Below are 10,091 nucleotides of genomic sequence, written 5' to 3' on the forward strand. Positions count from 1 at the left end.
CTATGCCAGGCCCCCATGTCCCTCCTGGACCCGGTGCCCCTCGTATGCTGGGGTGCTGCCCCCAGCAGTAACCCCTCACTTGCAGGGTCTCCCCTCCCCAGAGAACCCGCATCCCCCTATCCCTACCTTGCCTCAGTCATAGGTTACTGCCAGTCACCAGCTAGCCCCCGCACCCTGGGGCAGACTGCAGCGTAAGCCACTCATCACAGGCAAGGTTGGGTTTGGACCTGCTGCCTCTGTCTAACCTTGGGCTGTCCCCTGCAACCCCAGTACCTGTTGGGCCTAATACTAGGCTGCAGTCTGGGGCTTTCCTGGCTGGACCTCCCCCAGCCCTGCTCCAATCTAGGTACTCTGTTTAGGTCCCTGCAGCCAGGTCCCTCCCTCTCAGAAGCTAGAGAGAGTCTCCTGAGCTACAGCCCAGCAGCCCCTTTATAGGGTCAGCTGAGTCTGTTTGGGGCGTGGCCACAGTTGAGCCTGCCTCCCAATCAGCCCAGCCTAAGGCTCCCAGCCCCGGCCCTCTCCCAGGGCTGGCTTATACCCCTTTGGGCCGGGAGCAGGTGACCACCCCGCTACGGGGGCTAACAGCAATGTTCTCATCAGCAGCCAGTGCCAGGGTGGGAACAGCCCAGAGTCCGGACCATGAGTCTTTCTGCGCCTTGTCCAGGTGCTGCCAGCCTGGAGATTGAGACCAAAGCACAGCCAGCAGCACAGCAAGCTTTCCACTGCCCATGGGCCTCCCCCGGAAACCCCTTGCAAGGGTGAAAGGGGAGCTCAGTGAGTGGCCTATCGGCAGAGGCTGCTAACAAGGGGGCTGAATGGTGCTTCTGAGTGAGGGGCAGGGGACCTCTTCCCTTGGCTTCGGACTGATACCAGCATCTTATTGTACAAAGTCCCCCTACAACCCAGCAGACGAGAACTGCACTTCACTGCACCACTGACCTGGCCAGGCTGGCATCCATGGCCTGGAGGTGAAAGCATCTGTATCCCACTGTTGGGGCCATGGGCCAGCCAGTCCTCACCAAACAAACCCAACAATATTCATGTTCACGTACGGCAAACATTCCCATCCCCTCCCATTTTGCCAGAAGGCTGGGGAAACATGATAGGGGTGCCTATGACAGCAGTGACTGGACCCGATGATCCAGGCAGGAGGTCCTGTCCAGTCCATATGTTCCTATGAATTTCCCAATAAAAATGCCATGCTCACTGGCAAACAGCATAGACACGTATCCTACTCCAGCTGTGCCCTGAACCTCTCGGCCCCCGGCACGTAAACATGCTGCATGCAGAGCTCCAGTTCTCAGCAGCATAGAATCATCGAATCATAGAATATCAGGGTTGGAAGGGAACTCAGGAGGTCATCTAATCCAACCCCCTGCTCAAAGCAGGACCAATCCCCAACTAAATCATCCCAGCCAGGGCTTTGTCAAGCCTGACCTTAAAAACCTCAAAGGAAGGAGATTCCACCACCTCCCTGGGTAACGCATTCCAGTGCTTCACCACCCTCCTAGTGAAAAAGTTTTCCTAATATCCAGCCTAAACCTCCCCCACTGCAACTTGAGACCATTACTCCTTGTTCTGTCACAGAGTTCCTATGTCCTCAGATCACCCCCAGCTTTCACTGGTGTAGGAAAAAAATCCATCCTCTTGGGACAGGAATTCCTGTTTTATCTGCACACATCCCAGACATGTTGCCCCAACAGGCTAGCACTTACTGGAAAACTGATCACAGGCCCAAGTGTGCCATAGGGTGCAAGAGGCATAGCTGGGGGGCTCTGGGCAGCCCTTACCCTAGGGTAATGGCCATATTCCACAAGACAGCCCCCTTGTGTGCTCAGGTCACCTGGCTGTGAGAGTCTGCATCCCACTCACCGTGGCTATATTTGCAGAAGAAGCCAGTGCTTCTGGTAGGGGGCTCAATGTCACACCCTCTGGTCTCCCATGTTCCGTGTCGAGAACGGTCAGATGGGCAGAGATCCATCACTGCACACTGGCCAGACAGATTAGCCACGGCTGCTTCAAGAGAAGAGAGGAAACTATGCTTGCTATGGACTGTGGAGTCTCTTCTACTGCCCAGCAACCCCAGGACACCTAAGCAATAGCAAGAGCTGTGGGATGGGGGGGCACTGAGGGGTGAGTCTCTGGGCCGTGGCGAAGGAGGTTTTGGGGAGCCTGTTGTAGCCTCTCATGGAGAAGTGTTCATATCCCAAACTTGTCACTGAGCTGTGGGGGAGGGTGCGTCCTGACTTGGAGCAGCAAGGGGGGCTGCAGGTCCTGGCTGAGGGGCATCTCCAGAGCTTTGGGAGCAGGGCAAGAGTGGAAGAGCAGGGTGTGCACATCTCAGTACTGGGGTCCATTGGCAGAGGGGGGGGGCCAGCATGGCTGACAGACATTTTCTGGTTTGCTAAGGAGAGAACCCTGGGAGAGCCAGTGGGGTAACACCTACGATGATGCCACTTGTAGTAGACAGGGACGGAGGTGTCGCTCCATTGCCACACTGTGCTGAACTGCAGCCCAATCCACATATGCCAGCCATCGGCAGGAAAGGCATCTAGAATACACACACAATGCACACAGCCATCACTGACTGCCACCCGCGCTTGGCACAGACCGGGGGCCCAGGACTGCCTGTTCCCGACCACTTCAGCTAAACACTGTGCTTCAGCAAAGGGGCCTTTTCTCACTGAGTCCCTTAAAAACTTCAGAGAAAAGCAAAAGCAAATCAGGCTGGAAAATGCAGTTGTACTAAAATAACCCGCCCTCTGCCTAAGGTGCTACATGGCCCCCATGCCAGCAGTGTCTGAGCGCCCTCCTCACACACCCCTGGGGCAGTGCTGCTATCCCCATGGGATAGATAGGGAACAGAGGCCCAGATCTCCCAAGATATTTAGGCACCTAACAATGTAGATAGGATGGGAGTTAGGCACCTAATCAACTTGCCCAAGACCTCAGGGAACTGGACCTGGAGTCACCTAAGTCCCAGCTTAGCACCCATATCATTGCCCCATCCTTCTGTTCTGCCCCCACGGCTCATCCTTACTCCCGTCCTGGGGACAGCTTCTCATAAATATAAAGGGAAGGGTAACCACCTTTCTGTATACAGTGCCATAAAATCCCTCCTGGCCAGAGGCAAAATCCTCTCACCTGTAAAGGGTTAAGAAGCTAAGGTAACCCCGCTGGCAACGAACCCAAAATGGTCAATGAGGGGACAAGATTCTTTCAAATCTGGAGCGGGGGGAACAAAGGGTTTGGTCTGTCTGTGTGATGCTTTTGCCAGGAACAGATCAGGAATGCAGCCTCACAACTCCTGCAAGTAATCTAGCTAGAAATGCGTTAGATTTCCTTCTGTTTAATGGCTGCTAAAATAAGCTGTGCTGGATGGAATGTATATTCCTGTTTTTGTGTCTTTTTGTAACTTAAGGTTTTGCCTAGAGGAATTCTCTATGTTTTGAATCTGATTACCCTGTAAGGTATTTACCATCCTGATTTTACAGAGGGGATTCTTTTACCTTTTCTTTAATTAAATTTCTTCTTTTAAGAACCTGATTGCTTTTTCATTGTTCTTAAGATCCAAGGGTTTGGGTCTGTGTTCACCTGTACAAATTGGTGAGGTTTCTTATCAAGCCTTCCCCAGGAAAGGGGGTGTAGGGCTTGGGGGGATATTTTGAGGGAAGACGTCTCCAAGTGGTCTCTTTCCCTGTTCTTTGTTTAAACGCTTGGTGGTGGCAGCATACGGTTCAAGGACAAGGCAAAGTTTGTACCTTGGGGAAGTTTTTAACCAAAGCTGGTAAGAATAAGCTTAGGGGGTCTTTCATGCAGGTCCCCACATCTGTACCCTAGAGTTCAGAGTGGGGAAGGAACCTGGACACAGCTACACAAAGCTCCTAAAGCAAGTGACAATGATCAGAGACTGGAATAATGAGATGCCGGTGTTGCCCTAGTGCTGGGTAAATGTGACCCTTGCAGCCCTGTGATGGGAAGAATCCAGAGCAGGGAGAAACCAAGCCAGAAAAAATACAGTCAGAATGAGCCACACCTCTCTCCTAAATGTGACATGTGGCTAGATACTTCCCTCCCAGTCCCCAACCAGCAGGATGCCTAACCTGGCCTTATACATCCCCATCCCCAACAGGCTCCTAAGCCCCTCTGTATCCCCCACCTGGCTATGACCCCCACATGGTCCCAACCTCTACCCCTGACCACTAAGTCTATGTCTACACTGCAATTAAAAACCCACAGCTGGCCCATGCTAGCTGACTTGGGCTCAGGCTAAGGGGCTATTTAATTGCAGTGTAGCTGTTCTGGCTCAAGCTGGGGCTGGGGCTCTAGGACCCTGTGAGGTTGGGGATGGACCAAGACCTCGGACTGAAGTCTGAGCTGGAACATCTACGCTGCAATTAAACAGCCCCCCAGCCTGAGCACTGCGAGCCTGAGTCAGCTGACATGGGCCAGCCACCGGTGTCTAATTGCAGTGTAGACATACCCTAACAGGCCTTGGCTGAAATGCCTCTCCTGCTCTCCGCAGACCTGGCAATCTCTGTTGGCTCAGCTGCTGCCTCCCACTCCCTCCAGGTTCTCAGGTCTGGGGCTAGATGGGGAGCTGGGGACCCTGTATTCTCAAGGCCTGTAACCTGAAGGTGCCCACGAATGTGCAAAATGTGAATAGAGCAGGTGGCTAGAGCCCAGCAGAGTGAGGCTGGCAGCATAACTCAGGGGTCAGGGAGAGGTGTAAGAGCACTGTGGGTCTGGGGGCAAGGAGGGCGTTAGATGAGACTCTAAGATAGAGGGGAGGGAAGGAGAAGGAATCCCAAAAGATTCTGAGACTTTTCAAAGAAGCACTCAAACTGTTCAGATGTTTGAACTTCCAAGCATTTGGGGGTTTGCCCATCACTCAGCTTCCCTGCCTCAGGATAGCAGTGCAGCAGTTACTGAGAGTCAGGGCAAGGAGCAAAGAGTCAGTCAGCAAATTTGCCTCTGCAGTGACATGAGTTAGAATGAAATAGCAAAGGCTCCTGACTCTCATGGTACAGAGAGAAACTGAGAAATCCAGTCCCAGCCCCACAGCCAGCTCTCATGGAGGACTACTTTGCTTTTAAGCATCAGGAATCAGCCCCTGTTGGAGTCAGGATACTGTCCTGTCCCAGCCATTGGTTTTTCCAATCTGGACAGCCCCTTATATGTTACCTCTCTGTCCACTGCTTCTCTGCTTAGCTGGCGGTATCTGCATGTGCCGGTACCAGGGGGAAACAGCTATTGCAATAGCTCCCCAGTTGGGCAGTCTTATTCCGTACTAAGGATATGTCTACATTGCAGCTGGAGGGGTGATGGCATACCCTGGCTAGCATTAATCTAACTAGTGCTGCTAAACATACAGCCATGAAGACACAGTAGCACAGGCTGGTCAAGCCCGCCTGCAACCCTGGGCCTGTACTACGTTGCTAGTCCAGTTGGGGGTCTCTGCCACCCAATCTTCACTGCTATTTTTAACTATGCTAGCTAGGTTAAAGCTAGCCCTGGTCTGTCTACCTGAGCTGCAATCACACCCCTGATTGCAGTGTAGATGTACCCTAAGGGTGCAGTTTAGCTTAAATCATTTTAGAAGTGGATTAAGCCAAAGCGCACACAGGCACTCAATGCAGGATAAGAGTGTCCACCTCGGGAACTAGCATGGAATAGCTGCTGTGCTTTAAATTCAAACCCAAACTGATTTTACAATAGCTTTCCCATTCAGACAAGCCATGAGACTTCAGGGCTCCCTCCTCCCTCTGCTTATTGCCCACTGGATACCTTCATTCACTTTGTTCTCAGCGGAATGGGGTTCCCCACCCCCACAGGGTCCTTACCAGACAGGAAGGCGTTCTCATCTTCACCTTGGATACTTGCTAAGCTCCCACCAGACTGCTTGCAAAAAGCCAAAGCTTGTGGCCAAGTCCTCATTTCCCAGAGGGCAGGGAAGTGGAATGTGTAGCAGTGGGAGCGGAAACGCACAGCCCTCACAGAGCTGGGGAAGGCATCTAGGAGAGAAAGAGATCAGACACTAACCAGGGACAACAGAAGATACTGTCCCACTGGGCCAGACAGTGCCTTCCCCAGCCCAGCCTGGCCCTGCTCTCCCTGCAGTTCCAGGGGCGGCATGTGAACCCCCCATTTGGGGAGGCTAGCCCCCACCCCTTCCAACTAAGATCCTACCCCACCCCATCTGCTCTCCTCCCCGGCCGGAGCCCTGATCCCCCGACCGTGGCCAAAGCAGCCCTACCCCAGACGCTCCGAGTCCCAGCGCACCAGCCAGCACGAATCCTGGCTCACCAGCCAGCCCAGGCTGGCCAGCCCCTGCCCTGGGTGGCCCTCGCCCTGGGCTGGCTGGGCAACCCAGCCCCGGAGAGCCAGGTTGCCCCAGCGCCAGCTGGGCAGCCCAAGCACTGGCCCCACCTGCCACATGTTCCGGGCCACCAGCCAGCTTCGGGGGAGAGGCTGAGCAAGGGTGGGCAGAAGAGCAGCCTCGCCTGGGGCCACAGGGGAAAAGCGGGATGAAGGAGGGGGCTTCAGAGTAGAGTGTGGGCGGAGCCACTCCTGGCTATTTGTGGAGGCTTAGCTTCCCCTGGCCTATGATACCTGCTGCCCATGAGCTCCAGGGAAAGGTCCCCAAAGCTCTTTGTCCATCTGTCTGTATCTGTGGCTGTCTGTCTGTCCATACCTGTGCGTCCTTTGGGGGATATGGAGGGCTCCCCAAAGCTGTCCATACACACGTGCATGACTCTGAGAAGTGGAAGTTCACCAGTTTTGCCCATCTGTCTGTCCCTCTACAGCTATGGTTATGGGGAAAAAGCTACTTGTCTTCCAAAGCCATTCATCAGCTCTTCCACCCAAGCATGTGACCCCAGGGGTGCAGGGACCCCAGAATCCTCCATCTATCCATCTGTCTCTGCTGGAAAGATTTCCCAGTTTGTCCATCCAGCCATTCCTTGGGTGCTCCCCCTACCTGTAGCTGGCATCTCACAGATGAAGGAGCTGGTGCTGTTGCAGTCCCAGTCTCTCCACTGGTTGAGGTAGAAGCCCACAAGCTGCACACAGTGCTTGTCCTTGGGGTAGCTCCACAACCAATTCCTGGGAGACAAAAGGCACAGAAACCCCAGGAGGATGGGGGGAATTAGGCAGAACTAGAGGCCGGGACTGTCACCCCAGAAGAGCCGCAAGAGAAAACAGAACAGACAACCATGTACTCCCTGCCAGGCACAGAACATGCACAAATCAGAATCAAATATGCTTCCCCCAAGTCCCCATGTTTTGTATTGACCCTGTGAAAGCTAGGGGCACCTAGAGCTGCTCACAGAGAGCAGAGCTGAGCAACTGCCCCAGAGATACAGGGCCACACCTCCTAACTCCATCCCACTCATGCAATCCTCGGACCTTCTCTCTGGACTAGGGTGACCAGATGGCCTGATTTTATAGGGACAGTCCTGATATTTGGGGCTTTGTCTAATATAGGTGCCTGTTATCCCCAACCCCAATTTTTCACACTTGCTGTCTGGTCACCCTACTCTGGACATTACCCATAGGCCCCTGCTCCTGGGTAAGGCTGCTGCTAGGAACTGCGGACCAGGTGCTTCAGGAGTCTCACAATGCACAGAGACAAAGTAGGCTCTGTCTGAATTAATGGGGATGTGACAAACAAGCCAGCCAGCGCCTTTATTCCCATCATGTCCCTCTCAGGGACACCATGATTCACAAGGAAAGGAGCTGCAGAAGCCCCCCGGGAGAGGAGAAACAGGGCTCTGCAATGCTCCAATCCCAGGCCTGATCAGTGGATTAAGGGTGCTCTGGAACCCACAAGTGAGGCTCCTTCTCCTACCTGTACCAGCTCTTAGAAATTGGTATGCCATCCGCCCAGGTGAACTCAGCCTCTCCTCCGAGCCGGGCCAGCCCCATCCAGTACTGAGATCCAGGCCCCCCTCCATGGTCCATGAGCTCCATCAGGAACATCTGCCCCAACAGAGGCAAAGGGAAACAAAGCTAGAAAGTCAGGTGATTCAGACAGGTGCTGTGTATCAGTCTCTCACACTAATGTGCTGAGTGGGGAGGAGAAGGAAACAGACAGGGAGGGCAGAAGGAGGGGGTGGCACAGCAATGCGGGTCCTGGTATTTGGGGTGTGCAGCATGGGTTGCTATGCAGCTGTCTCATGGCTAATATAAACCCTGTCCCCAAGATGAACAACTAATCTGAGCCCTGAGCCTAACCCCGCCATGGCTTGGGGGTGGGATGTCTTGGACACTGGCTGATTGTAACATGGCCATAACATCTGTGCCTCTACGAATTGAGCCCCATGCTGTGCGCATTAACCCAGCCCCTCACTACATAAGCTATCCTTGCTGGTGACCCGCAGATTAACCCCAGTCCCCTCCTCTGTATCAGACTGCGCTCTGGAACTTGCCAGGGCATAAGCTGCCCATTCTCCTGCCCTCAGTGCAGGGGGCAGCTCAACTCGAGTGCAGCTCTCTGAGCACAGTCTGCCCTCGTGTATTTCCCTCCTGCTCATCCAAGCCTCCCTTCTTGCACACGTTCCGGGGCTCAGCCCTTACCTGTTTTTTGTAATCCCTGATGACAATTAATTCTGCCTTTCTCTCCTGGCAGAAGGCTCTGGCCTGGCTCCAGGAAAGGGCAGGCCCCTTGGCCGGGACAAAGAAGCAAAGCGTGTTCCTGTAAGGCACCCAGCCAGAGGGGCACAGCCCCCACGCTGCTGGACAGCAAGAGAAAAAGGAGGGCTTGCACCCCAACATGGAGCCTCTGCCTCACAGGCCCTGTCGCCCTCGCCTTGGGCCCCGCCCCCCGCGCAGATGCTACAAGGTCTCTGCGGTGCTGCCAGCACAGGCCAGCTCGGACAAGGCAGGGACGCCAAGCGGAGACCAGATGAAGGGGTTTGTCAGCTGAGCCAACCCGACAGGCTATTGTTTGTTAGGGGCTCAGGGCTGCCGTGAGTGGGGCACAGAAAATCCTGTGCAAGCCAGAGCAGACGCTGCCCATTCGGTCTGGAGGCAGCACCCTGCTGGCTCCCCTGGCAACTCTGCTGTTGCACTGTGCAAAGCACGCAGGTGCCTTCTGCCTGGCACACACCTGAATAGGAGCTGCCAAGTGCTTGTGGATCCTGTGAGGTGAGACACTAGGGGACCGGAAGGGTCTTATCAGTTAAACCAGAACTGGTTTGGGGCAGGCCCAGGAGGCCTCACCCCAAGGCTGTCTCCTCAGGGCCACCTAGGAGCACAGGCCACCACGCACAAGGGACTGGCAGAAATCGACTGGGCAGGTTGTTTCCTCAGCTCCACACCTCCTACTGCTCCCCCATTTCCTCACCACAGCTGGCCAGGGTCAGCTCCAAGGCCACTCGGACGGCCACGCACCAGCAACAGCCAGCCCTCCCCATGGCAGCAGCTATGTCCAGCTGAAATCAAAGAACAGCCACAGTCACCCTCTGTGCTCTCCTTTGGGGTCCCTGAAGCTGCTGGGTGGGAGGAAAGTCCCCCCTACCCCACCCCGCAGTCCAGGCACTGCATGGCACCAAGAGCTGGAGTGCAGCATCCCCACAGCTCGCATGCATGGCCCTGCCAGACCTCCAGCTCCACTGCGGAGGCAGCAAGCTGAATCACATTTCCCATTCAGTACTCCCTGCGGGGACTCAGCAGAAAACGCTGGCCCTGTCTCGCTGGGCCTCGGCTCATCGAGCAGCCCTGCTGGAGGCCACTTCAGCCCTCGGGCGCTCTGCTGTTCTGTGTGTATGAAGAGCTGTGGGCAGAGCACCCAAGGGCTCCTGGCATGGCTCTTGGTGCTGCAATTGGGCTAGGAGAGGTGAGCTGCCCCTTTCGGCTCCCTTCAGGGGGCTAGGCCCAAGAGCCTATGGCCTTGCTCCTCCCCACAGCACCCAGACCCCCATGTCACCCAGAACAGGAAAGGTCCCACAGACACACCCACCCTCTGTAGCTCCCCAAACCCTCCCCCACTCCATGAACATGCACTCCATCACCCCACAACACTCCCCCACTGCCTGAAATGCACCCCTCATCTGCCCAAACCCTCCTCCACCCTCAGGACACACACCTCA

The sequence above is a fragment of the Lepidochelys kempii genome, chromosome 16 (genome assembly GCF_965140285.1).
Source record: "Lepidochelys kempii isolate rLepKem1 chromosome 16, rLepKem1.hap1, whole genome shotgun sequence".
In the NCBI taxonomy this organism is placed as follows: Eukaryota; Metazoa; Chordata; order Testudines; family Cheloniidae; genus Lepidochelys; species Lepidochelys kempii.